The sequence below is a fragment of the Aedes aegypti genome, chromosome 2 (genome assembly GCF_002204515.2).
Source record: "Aedes aegypti strain LVP_AGWG chromosome 2, AaegL5.0 Primary Assembly, whole genome shotgun sequence".
Classification (NCBI taxonomy): domain Eukaryota; kingdom Metazoa; phylum Arthropoda; class Insecta; order Diptera; family Culicidae; genus Aedes; species Aedes aegypti.
The window spans coordinates 262,597,918-262,610,345 of record NC_035108.1 but is presented as its reverse complement, the minus strand read 5'-3'; the positions used below and the strand labels follow the sequence as shown (position 1 = coordinate 262,610,345).

The following is a 12,428-nucleotide window of genomic DNA, read 5'->3' as shown; positions in this document are numbered from 1 at the left end:
AACTTAAATATCACGTAAGAATATATACTTTACAAATGAATAAACATGGTTTGTGTCATTGAAATTTGTATTATTTCTCCTTTTAATAAAAAAAATACGATGCAAGATTACAAAACTTAGAACAGGGCCAGGTTTGGTTCATTTTCTTTGTAATTCACTAATGGGACTATTATGCGGGTACTTTCAATATGGGACGCACATGATTTGGTATTTTTTTTCGCATTTTGTCCATACAAAAATACAATTTTAAGCAAGATTTCATAAACTACACTAAAAATGAATGGATCAATGTACGAGTTCACTATTTGACGTTTTAGCGGTGCCGTGTTATATATGTGGCCATGGAAACCAGTGAATACGGCACCGCTCAAAAGTCAAATTAGTGAACTCGTGCATCGGTCCATACCATTCATGAAGTTAACTAAAAAATGGTATAAATCCATATGGGACTGTTATGCGAGTATGGGCAGTTCAAGTACTACACATCTACAACAGCGGCGGCGACAGATCGAACGTGGAGTGGGCTTCATAGTGATTGGGAAGCAGATGAAGCGAATTATTCGGTGGAAACCGGTAAGCGACCGAATCTGTGTGTTGAGAATGAATCACAAGTTTTTCGACTACAGTCTGATCAGCATATATGCGCCAACAAACGATAAGCCCGATGACACGAAGGATGAGTTCTATGAGAGCCTGGATAAGGCCAACGGAGAGTGCACAAAACAAGATGTCAAGATAGTCATCGACGACGCAAATGCGCAGATCGGGAAAGAAGATTTCTTCCGACCCGTCATTGGAACGGAAAGCCTCCATTCCGTTACCAATGATAATGGCCTGTGGCTGGCTAGTAACCTTCGCTGCTGCTAGAGGGATGGCAATCAGCAGTACCTACTTCGCACGAAAGAATATCCGCAAACACAGCTGGTGACACCCGAGTGGCGATGCCTGCTCCCGAATAGACCAAGTGCTGGTTGATGGGCGACATTTCTCAGATGTCATAGATGTCAGGACCTTCCGAGGCCCTAATATAGACTCGGATCATTATCTCGTTGTAGCTAAAATTCGGGCGCGATTATCCAGCGTCACGAGTTCCAGAACAAACAGAACGCTGCGCTTCAATACACAACGCTTGTCGACTTATGGTATAGCTGCACGCACAGTACCGCCAGCAGCTAGACGAACAGTTGGGAAGAACCAACGTTGCTGGAGATGTCGACAGCCTGTGGGACCCTATCCACAAAGCTATGACAAGAACGCCGCAGGAAGTGATTGGCACTGGTCAACGATGAAGACGAAACGACTGGTTCGATGAAGAGTGACAGAGAGTGACAGACATGAAGAATGTCGCCAGAAGCCGTATGCTTGTGGCCGGTACCCGACAGAACAGAGAACGGTACAGGGCAGCGAGAGCCGAAGAAAAGCGAATCCACCGCAGAAAGAAAAGGTAGCACGAAGACAGATTGGAAGCTGAAGCACAAGAAAGCATGAACCGGAATGATATGCGGAGATTCTATGCAACGGTCAACTGTGCGCGGCCCAATACCGTACCAGTGCCCGCCATGTGCAATGATCGAGAAGGGAATTTGCTGATAAAACGGCGGTGGCTGCCAGGTGGAAGGAGCACTTTCAGCAATTGTTGAAAGCGAGGAAATGTAGCGAGGAACAAGATGAACATAGATGATGACAATTAAGCTGTGGACCCACCGACCATAGGAGAGGTTAAAAAGGCTATCAGCGAGCTGAAGAACTATAAAGCTGCTGGGAAGGACGAGATCCCGATCGAGCTTCTCAAGCACGGAAGCGAGCAGCTTTACCAGTCGATCCACCGAGTATTTCTGAAGGTATGGGAGGACGAAGAATTGCACACCGGCTGGTTGGATGGCCTCATACGCCAAATCTACAAGAAAGGTCACTAACTGGAGAGTGTCAATTGCAGAAGAATTACCCTGCTGAATTCGGCGTACAAAATTCTGTCGCGCATCCAGTTTAACAGACTGAGACCGCTCGAGGAGTCCTTCGTCGGCGAATACCAAGCTGGTTTTCGTGAGGGCCGTTCGATAACGGACCAGATGTTTACCTGGCGTACGATTCAGTGAAAAGAAATGAGCTGTGGGAGATAATGTCTGAACATGGTTTTAACGTCGGAAGAAAGAATTGCGAAAATGATATTCGGCAGGGGACCAGGTAGAGGTCAGCGACTTCGTGGAAGACCACGAATACGCTGGCTGTACGTAGTGTAAGAGAACGGGGCCGCACGCGCGCAGAGCGAGTGCGATTTATTTAGTGTTGAAACTGTTTTTCTATCATACCCATTTAAGGCGAAGTAGGCCGTCAAAGTAGTTTGTACGCGTCATCGATGATTGTGACCAATTGGTCGGCGTTAAGTCAGAGTGGACCATGTGACATTTTTCATATTTTGAGAAAAATGAGTTTAAAGTCCAACGCGCTGTAATTTTTTAATTCGTTTAAATTTTTGTTCAATATTTCTACACATCTTTGTGTTACTTTCAAACAATATAATTTGAAATGATAATCATGAAAAATCATAATCCAAGCCTCTGATAGAATGATTTTTTGATGGACTATGAGTACTTGGTCCACTCTGACTGAACTAAATACCGCCGTTCAGTGAGTTGGTTCACTCTGATTGAACATTTTCTAGGAAAATAACAATCATGTAATGCTTGCACTGGGTGCATATCTCTAAGATAAGCAGATTATCAAGACCCTTTGACACCAGTATCGTAAATTCTTCAATAATCCATTCGTCAATACCGAAATCAGTGGCATTACAATAGCTATAAAATTATGGTTTTGCAGGGTCAAGGCATTGAAGCCCAGAAATATTCAAAAATGTGTTCAGTCAGAGTGAATCAAGTGAAAATCTTGAGTACTGACCAAAATATAATGGTCCAATAAGCGAGTTCCAGCACATTCCATACACACACCATAGATCTACCATAAACTTCTATCGGACTCTGAAATTGGCTCAAAAAAGGCAATAATCAATCAGTTTATTGCATTTCAACACTTGGTCCGCTCTGTCTGCACAGAAATTGTTGCAATTTCTGACCTTCCATCCAAATATGGTAAATGGTCAAAAATCAAAATCAAATGCATCGAATTAAGTAATATTTATAAATTTCTATTGATGGATAGGTAGAAGAATAATTCGATGTCGAAAAATCTGACAAATCTCTTGAAATGTTTTTCATTTCCTCGCATTCCTCAGCGCGCTGATTATTTTCGCTATCATGGTAATAAGCACTTCATCCACTCGGACTGCACACTTTTATGGATTGTGATTGATCATCCAAAGTAAATTTGTTACATATCTCTCGCAGTTTACAGCATTAATCAAATCTGGTCAAAGTGAAACGGAGGTAAGGTAATTCCGCATTTAATGAGAGAATAATCCAGTTTTCCTAAGTTTTGTACTTGGTTCCCTCTGACTTAACGCCGACCAATTAGTCTCATGACTTCGATTCAAAGAAAATTAGTTGGTTTTAGACTATGACAGGACGTGACAGCTCAACTAAGACTATCCCGTTGTTTTTCAGTCTATAACCTTGACGATACAAAAGCCAGTGCTACCAGTATCCTTTTTAAGCAAATCTTGTGAACAAATTCAAATATCAAGGCTCATAATTTGGTTGCTCCTTGCATGTTTCATTCAATTAGTGCAATAGAGGATGCCAGCTTTTTTCAAAATCAGATTTATTTCCAAAACCGGCGTTAATTTAAGAGAAAATAAGCACAATTTTACTATGTTGCTCTGAATCATGTTTTTTTTTTTCATTTGTTTCAGCATTGTAAGAGCACTTGCGGTAAACTTAACATCGAATATAAATCGATTTGGACCAAATAAGTTTCATGAAAAATTTCCAAACTTTTGATGAAAACTCTAATTTATGAACTAGCAACACGGCCGGGCTAGCAACAAAGTGCCCTGTTGCAATCCAACTCAACGATGTAAAAGTAGGCTCTTGCCAAAACGACTAATGAGAAGTGGTCTTTTTGGACAGACAATTGGTTTCGTTTTTGTACTTTGACCTGACACGTGTTGTCTTAGGTTTTAGACATATAGGGCGCCGTTTTTCAAATTACGTAACGCTACAGGGGGGAGGGAAGAATAGGCTCAAACGTTATGGCTCATACATATTTTTCAAACAAAAAGCGTTACGAAGGGGGGGAGGAGGGTCGAAAATACAGTCGGGTCTCCTATTAAACGCATTCCTATAACGTGCACTCCTATTACGCTCACTCCTATAAGACACACCAGAACGTTATAGGAGACCCAGGGCTTATGGGATTTCATCACTTTGGGGGTGTCGTTGAATATCTCGTATGCCAAAAGAGATAGTACAGTACTGTCTTCGGCGAAATTTCAGTGCTACGTACGATCTACCTTTAAGAGTTGAAGATCATCCTTTTAGTTGAGAACTTGGCCGGTAGGGGCGCTTTTTCTGATTTGCACTATATGAACCATGAGGGATAAGAATGCAAAATTTTGTATCATATGGTATCTCTAGATCCTGATGTTTTGGAAGGTTGGTGTCTTCGGAAGAGTTGTTCAGTAGCTCAAGGGCTGACACGCGGTGGTCATTCTGATACGGAATTACGCTACCTGGCGGCGCTAGTGGACATGGAATTTTTGTTTTGCGCATTGCTCAGTAGCCTGACCACTTAGAAAGATGGCGTCTTCGGCAAAGTTGTTCAGTATCACAAGGACTAACACTATTTGAGCCGAAGGTTTCGAAATTTTGCCACTAGGCGGCGCTAGTGAGCAAAGAATTTTTGTTTTGCGCATAGTTGAGTAGCCTGACCACTTAGAAAGATGGCGTCTTCGGCAAAGTTGCTCAGTATCACAAGGGCTAACATTATTTGAGCCCAAAGTTTCAAAATTTTGCCAATAGGCGGCGCTAGTGAGCAAAGAATTTTTGTTTTGCGCATAGCTGAGTAGCCTGACCACTTAGAAAGATGGCGTCTTGGGCAAAGTTGCTTAGTATCTCAGTAGGCTACTGAGCTATCCGCGAAACAAAAATTATTTGCTCACTATCGCCGCCTAGTGGCAAAACTTCGAAACTTTCGGCTCAAATAATGTTAGCCCTTGTGATACAGAGCAACTTTGCCGAAGACGCCATCTCTCTAAGTGGTCAGGCTACTGAGCTATCCGCGAAACAAAAATTATTTGCTCACTATCGCCGCCTAGTGGCAAAACTTCGAAACTTTCGGCTCAAATAATGTTAGTGCTTGTGATACTAAGCAACTTTGCCGAAGACGCCATCTTTCTAAGTGGTCAGGCTACTCAGTTATGCGCAAAACAAAAATCATTGCTCACTAGCGCCGCCTAGTGACAAAACTTCGAAACTTTCGGCTCAAATAATGTTAGCCCTTGTGATACAGAGCAACTTTGCCGAAGACGCCATCTTTCTAAGTGGTCAGGCTACTGAGCTATCCGCGAAACAAAAATTATTTGCCCACTAGCGCCACCTAGTGGCAAAATTTCGAAACTTTCGGCTCAAATAATGTTAGCCCTTGTGATACAGAGCAACTTTGCCGAAGACGCCATCTCTCTAAGTGGTCAGGCTACTGAGCTATCCGCGAAACAAAAATTATTTGCTCACTATCGCCGCCTAGTGGCAAAACTTCGAAACTTTCGGCTCAAATAATGTTAGTGCTTGTGATACTAAGCAACTTTGCCGAAGACGCCATCTTTCTAAGTGGTCAGGCTACTCAGTTATGCGCAAAACAAAAAATCATTGCTCACTAGCGCCGCCTAGTGACAAAACTTCGAAACTTTCGGCTCAAATAATGTTAGCCCTTGTGATACAGAGCAACTTTGCCGAAGACGCCATCTTTCTAAGTGGTCAGGCTACTGAGCTATCCGCGAAACAAAAATTATTTGCCCACTAGCGCCACCTAGTGGCAAAATTTCGAAACTTTCGGCTCAAATAATGTTAGCCCTTGTGATACTGAGCAACTTTGCCGAAGACGCCATCTTTCTAAGTGGTCAGGCTACTGAGCTATGCGCAAAACAAAAATTCTTTGCTCACTGGCGCCGCCTAGTGGCAAAATTTCCAAACTTTAGGCTCAAATAATGTTAGCCCTTGTGATACTGAGCAACTTTGCCGAAGACGCCATCTTTCTAAGTGATCAGGCTACTGAGCTATCCGCGAAACAAAAATTCTTTGCTCACTAGCGCCGCCTAGTGGCAAAATTTCGAAACTTTCGGCTCAAATAATGTTAGCCCTTGTGATACAGAGCAACTTTGCCGAAGACGCCATCTCTCTAAGTGGCCAGGCTACTGAGCTATCCGTGAAACAAAAATTATTTGCTCACTAGCGCCGCCTAGTGGCAAAATTTCGAAACTTTCGGCTCAAATAATGTTATCCCTTGTGATACAGAGCAACTTTGCCGAAGACGCCATCTCTCTAAGTGGTCAGGCTACTGAGCTATCCGCGAATTAAACATTCTTTGCTCACTAGCGCCGCCTAGTGGCAAAATTTCGAAATTTTCGGCTCAAATAATGTTAGCCCTTGTGATACTGAGCAACTTTGCCGAAGACACCATCTTTCTAAGTGATCAGGCTACTGAGCTATCCGCGAAACAAAAATTATTTGCTCACTATCACCGCCTAGTGGCAAAACTTCGAAACTTTCGGCTCAAATAATGTTAGCCCTTGTGATACAGAGCAACTTTGCCGAAGACGCCATCTCTCTAAGTGGTCAGGCTACTGAGCTATCCGCGAAACAAAAATTATTTGCTCACTAGCGCCGCCTAGTGGCAAAATTACGAAATTTTAGGCTCAAATAATGTTAGCCCTGGTGATACAGAGCAACTTTGCCGAAGACGCCATCTTTCTAAGTGATCAGGCTACTGAGCTATGCGCAAAACAAAAATTCCATGTCCACTAGCGCCGCCTGGTGGCATAATCTCGTATCAGAATGACCACCGCATGTCAGCCCTTGAGCTACTGAACAACTCTTCCGAAGACACCAACCTTCCAAAACATCAGGATCTAGAGATATCATATGTTACAAAATTTTGCATTCTTATCCCTCATGGTTCATATAGTGCAAATCAGAAAAAGCGCCCCTACCGGCCAAGTTCTCAACTAAAAGGATGATCCTCAACTCCTAAAGGTAGATCGTACGTAGCAGTGAAACTACACCGAAGACAGTACTGTGCTATCTCTTTTGGCATACGAGATATTCAACGACACCCTCAAAGTGATGAAATCCCATAAGCCCTGGGTCTCCTATAACGTAGATTCCTATTACGCCCCCCAACCATGTGTCTAATAGGAGACCTGACTGTAGTCAACTTTAGCGTTACGTAATAAATGGACGCTGCCTAGTTGAAAACGTATCACCATACTTTCTGGATTTAGGCGCACTTAGATATACTTTTCTGAACCTATATTAACTATGACGACTGAGTATTATTACATTGAAATTGCAAGCTGCAATTTCAATATGGCTACCAAAACGAATGGCGCACTACTTAGCCTTAATCATTAGCCAATGAATGAAATCAATGATTATTCATACAACTAATGATTAAATGACTTTGCAGATGTCCCAAACGCCTTGAAGTATGCAACAAATATGCTATACACTGGAAAATGATTGGTTTTACTCATAATAAAAGAAAAAAGTTAAAATCGAAAAGCTTTACTTTTTTGGCTTATCATCAAATGTTTAATCATAGTTTACTTAACGCTCTGCTTCAAAGCAATTAAACAGTTTTTTCATAGGATTTTTTTCATAGGATGGAATAGCTCAAAACAAGAATATTTAAAGTGCACAAATTATTGTTGTCGTGAAAATTACTGATAGCTGTTTATGGCTAAAATCCACTAAGTGGAGTGCATTTTTATTTTAATACTTTCATGTTGCTTGATGTCAGCATTTATTCTGAATTTCACACCGCCATAACAGCACTTAATTTAGATCATCACTCAAAATAAGTATTCGGTGAAGGAACCATTAAAAGAACTGCGTGCCACCGTTGCTTGTCTAGCGTGAAACCGTATGGGCCTCAGAGCTACACTCAAGAGGTGAAAAGAAAAAGTGAAGGACGCAGAAAGCTTTTGATCAGGTCTCTGCCGTTCTTGAGTCGCAAGGATACTTATAAGGAGCACTGACTCTGTTACCAGCCGTAGGTAAGTTTGTACCTTTGAAACATGCTTCCAAAGTGGAAACTTCGCTCACAATAGCACTCTGGGGCAAACTGCAACAGCAGCCAGAAAGTTAATTTTTAAAGCATAACGAATAAAATTTATAGCAAGCAACATAGTTTTCATCGTTTGTTTCACATGAAATTAAAACTAATGTTAACACCTCACTTATCATTCTCAAAATTATGGATTGTAACTGACCAACGTTTTTCAACCTACAATTTTGAACAATTATTACAATCGCATAACAAACAAATCAATAATTTGAAAAACGTCCATAAGCGTCATAAAGTCAAATGCCATTTGATCGAAAAATGTCTCATAGATTCTCCAAGCACTGTACCAGAAATAATTTACGCCAGAAATTCTTCACATGTCCAGGAATTTCAGGTGAAGATGCATCGAAGCCAAACCTCAAATTTTGAAGAGCACAAATTTAGAGAACCATACATCTGTTTGTGCTGAAAATTTGATGGATTTGTCACCACCATCCGACCAGTGAGTAAATTTTTCAGCACAGGTTGTCTGGTTTTTAGATTTGTACTCTTGAAAACACCTTCCCGTATGAACTGGCATAAATGCAGGGGTATATCTAGTCTACTGGGGGTATATCTATGTCTACTGTGTGAGCCAATTTAATGCTTCATCATTTTCTCCCACTCCCCCATTGGTCTGCATAATGACGTGGCGGGCGCCATGGTTGCCTAAAAATAGAAGATCACCAGCATTAATACACTGAGGATGTCTGTTAGTCCCGAGTTGATCTGGCAATACTGGAGTAGCAACCACGGGCGTCAAATCAAGCTCAAGCTCAAGCTGAAAACTTATTTTAACTCAGTGGAGAAAGAATTTGCAAAGAAGTTGCCAAATTAATCCCTTGAAAGATATTCAAAGTGAAATCATATAAAAATATCCAAAGTTGAAGGGCTTCTTGTAGACAATTATGAAGTAATTTAATCACTGAAAGATTTTATAAGAAAAAAGTAAAAGATTTGTTGAAAACCAGTTGTGTAAAATGTCTGGAGAAATCCAACGGCGGTCTAGAACTGTAATAAGTTTTCATACGTATCAAATGAGTCGAAATATTTAACGGCAATAATCTATAAATTCATGCAATTATAAAAACACGCACAGTTATTAAACACTTGTTCTCAGTAAAATGTTTTGATTCCGCTTCAAGAACTCGTAATGATGCATAAATCCGTTGCACATTTGTTTTCTGTGAACGCTAATGATGATATTTCCTTTGAAATCGAATTATACTAACCTTATGATGCCGAAGAATGACGTTGACGCTGATCTGTAAATAGAAAAGAGACACGATATCAGTAAAACTTATCAACGGTGATGTCAATACCTATGCTACAACAATCGCGCCGCATTATCTTCAATCATTTTAATCACCCCAACAGACCAGTGATAACGATTGAGATATCGAGAATCCAATTAGACATGCTTCACAAGCAACCTGTCATGGGCGGTAATCTAAGCATCGAAGAAGATTGAAGAGGTGCCCGAAATCAATTGAATTGTAAGAGCAAATCGGAGCGAAAGACAAGCATTCCACTCATGCATTCATTATTCACCAGTTTTTTTTACGTGACACGCTTCACGGTGCATCCATTGTGTTTTTATCTGCTATGGAAGAAAACTGGCTGACCTGCGAAGATAGCTTGACAACATTTGACTAAATGTGGGGTAATATGCAAATGGATTTCTATGGTTCAATGATTATTTGAAGTGCTCTGCCGGAATTTTCTGACAATCAATGTTATGATTTACTTTAGTTTATTACCATGACCTCAACTAAAAAAATGTTAGTTTTAATGGTGAGATAGAAACAATCTTTCTTTTAATTCTTTGTTAGTATAATTCCAAACATTACATACATTTCTTATATCAAGGTGTTCTGTGTTAGAAAACACTACCATCCAAATTTGGTAAACATAAATAAAGCATTTATTAACATTTTGTTTTGTTTCTCTTATAAGCAGGTGAAATCAACTCACCTGTAAAAATTCCGAACTGCTAAGCAAATGAAATGAATCTACAACTCATATTTCATGCCGATAAAGTGACAATTTGTGTTCAAATTAAAAGCGATTTACTGATCACATCTGCAATTGGTAATTGAGTAATTCTTATTCATCTTTTGGGACGTAACGTCTAAAATAAGAAGATCATCAAATCAACTTTGATAAAAGTATCTCCGAATCACAATTAGCGGCCCTCAAACAGATGTACATTTAACTTTTGTGCTCATAAAATGGAAAATATAATTCCACTTACCGTTTGCATTCACCACAGTTGCTGAGAATGGCAATGAAAACTGAAACATTCAATTCCGCAACGACAGGAAACCACAAAGGAAAATCATCCAATGTGAGCGATTACCGCTTCCCATGGGTAATCATTTTTTTTTTGTCGAAACCACCCTCTGCTGCTATTCAGTGTCGGGCGAACAACACAATATAATAAACTTTTAACTTTTGGCTGACGAAGAGATAAGTGCTTCTTGTTCCCATTCCATTTACTTAACATCTAAAATGCTCAAAAGTAATGATTGCTATCAGCTCTTTGAAAAAGAAAAAATGAAAAAGATCAAAAATCTGTGTTTGAAAATCTGAGTTTGGACCAAAAAAAGAGACATTTTAATAATGTTTGATGGCGTATACAGTAAATGAATTAATGAATATTTTATGTGGCACAGAGAATCTATTGAAGACAAAAAGAAAAGTGAACAGGTCCAATATACCTTTATTATTTTGTATTCATTCACTTATTTTTGAATGATGGTGGCATATTTTTAAAAATCTCGGAATTTGCTTTAACAAAAATAGAACCGTCAGTATAGAATTTGTTGCACCAATTATTTTTTACAAATTTCCAAACCACAAATAACTATCGAGCTGAAGCTGTTTGGATTGCATACATTACCCGCCAGAAGAATGTCACGTTTCATTCTGTATTGCAACCTGACTTTAAGGATATAAAAATGTGTTAAGCATAAAGTGTCATGTTGGTAACTTGTTTCAATGCACAAATTGTTTCTAGTAATAGTATTGTTTTTAGGGGTACCTAAAATTTGGTGGCCCGGGGAGGCATAGCCTCCTCGGACCTCCCGTTAATACGGCTCTGCTCATATTACTTAATTACCATACATTATTTATGACGTTTTATTACTGTGATTCTTGGTATCTTAACTTTGTTTTTCATGGAAAAAGTCTTTAAACGCTCACTATGACCCGCTTACTCCTAGTTGATAATAGTGGAAGATAGAGAACGTGCAAAGACTAACAAATGAGACCATCGTATTTAGCAGAAAGTTCAAATAATGCTTCCTAATTGATTTGTGGACAAAGTTTTATATAGTTTACCAAACAGAATTAGACTCAACTATTAAGATGACGGCTTGGTTGGTGAATTTTCTTGGTGATTCAAAACCAGTTTGCAATGTGGATTATCTTGAATTGAATTAACAATTACCCGTCCCAGCCAGAATCTGACTTGAAGCTAACTTTGCCGGAACACATTTCCATATCAAAAGATATTGTGCGTGCACGGCAGAACAGTATTCAATGGTAAAAGCCAAGAAAAAAAAATTGTGGAAGTGTACGTTGGACAAACCCTTGTCAAACAACTTTCTTTTAAATTCTTCTGAATCATGTCAACCCAACGCATAAAAAAAACTTGCATTACAAAAAAACAGCATTCAACCATGTTATCCAGCAATTAATTATAAGAAGACCCAATTGCTTGGTTTGCAGCCTGGCCTCAGTCTGGCAAATGACACCATCATTGGTATTTGATCCAATCGAACATCTTTAGTCTGTGAAGCCATTTTGCCAAGGCTTGGATATCGGTCGGTGGCTGTCAAAATGTTCATTTCCCCGTACTGTGAATAAGGTGGCTGTAATCTAGTCACGTGAACGTATCCGATGCGTGTGATGGTCGACTGAATATTGGGTTGCACGTACTGCCGAATGGTCTTAGGCTTTGATGGGTACATAACCGCGTATGTTAATACAGTAATCAGCGTATGTCAATCGTGATGGATTCCCGTTTATGGAAACCGTAATTTATTAGAATGATAATTGATTTCACACTTTCATTAGTCCTTCCTCTCAATGAAATGGTATTGAATATTTTCAGCAACTTTTTCAGTTTTTTTTCGCTTTGAACACATCTATACCAAAAATTTCGTCGTACAACCTCGATTTTGATAGAAAACCTTTAATTCTGTTAG

The 12,428-nt window shown here is 39.9% G+C and overlaps 2 protein-coding genes across 4 annotated transcripts in view; one reads left to right on the top strand and one right to left on the bottom strand.

Annotated features, from left to right (window-relative positions):
* The window catches only part of LOC5570907 (phosphoglucomutase-2), a 300,316-nt gene that overhangs the window by 110,171 nt on the left and 177,717 nt on the right, over positions 1-12,428 (bottom strand). The window contains exon 3 of the mRNA XM_021844938.1: positions 9,450-9,482. The gene's annotated coding sequence lies outside the window, so the exon portion shown is untranslated. The remainder of the gene's footprint in view (positions 1-9,449; positions 9,483-12,428) is intronic.
* Positions 1-12,428, top strand: part of LOC5570908 (START domain-containing protein 10) — a 107,764-nt gene that overhangs the window by 64,384 nt on the left and 30,952 nt on the right. The window lies entirely within an intron of this gene.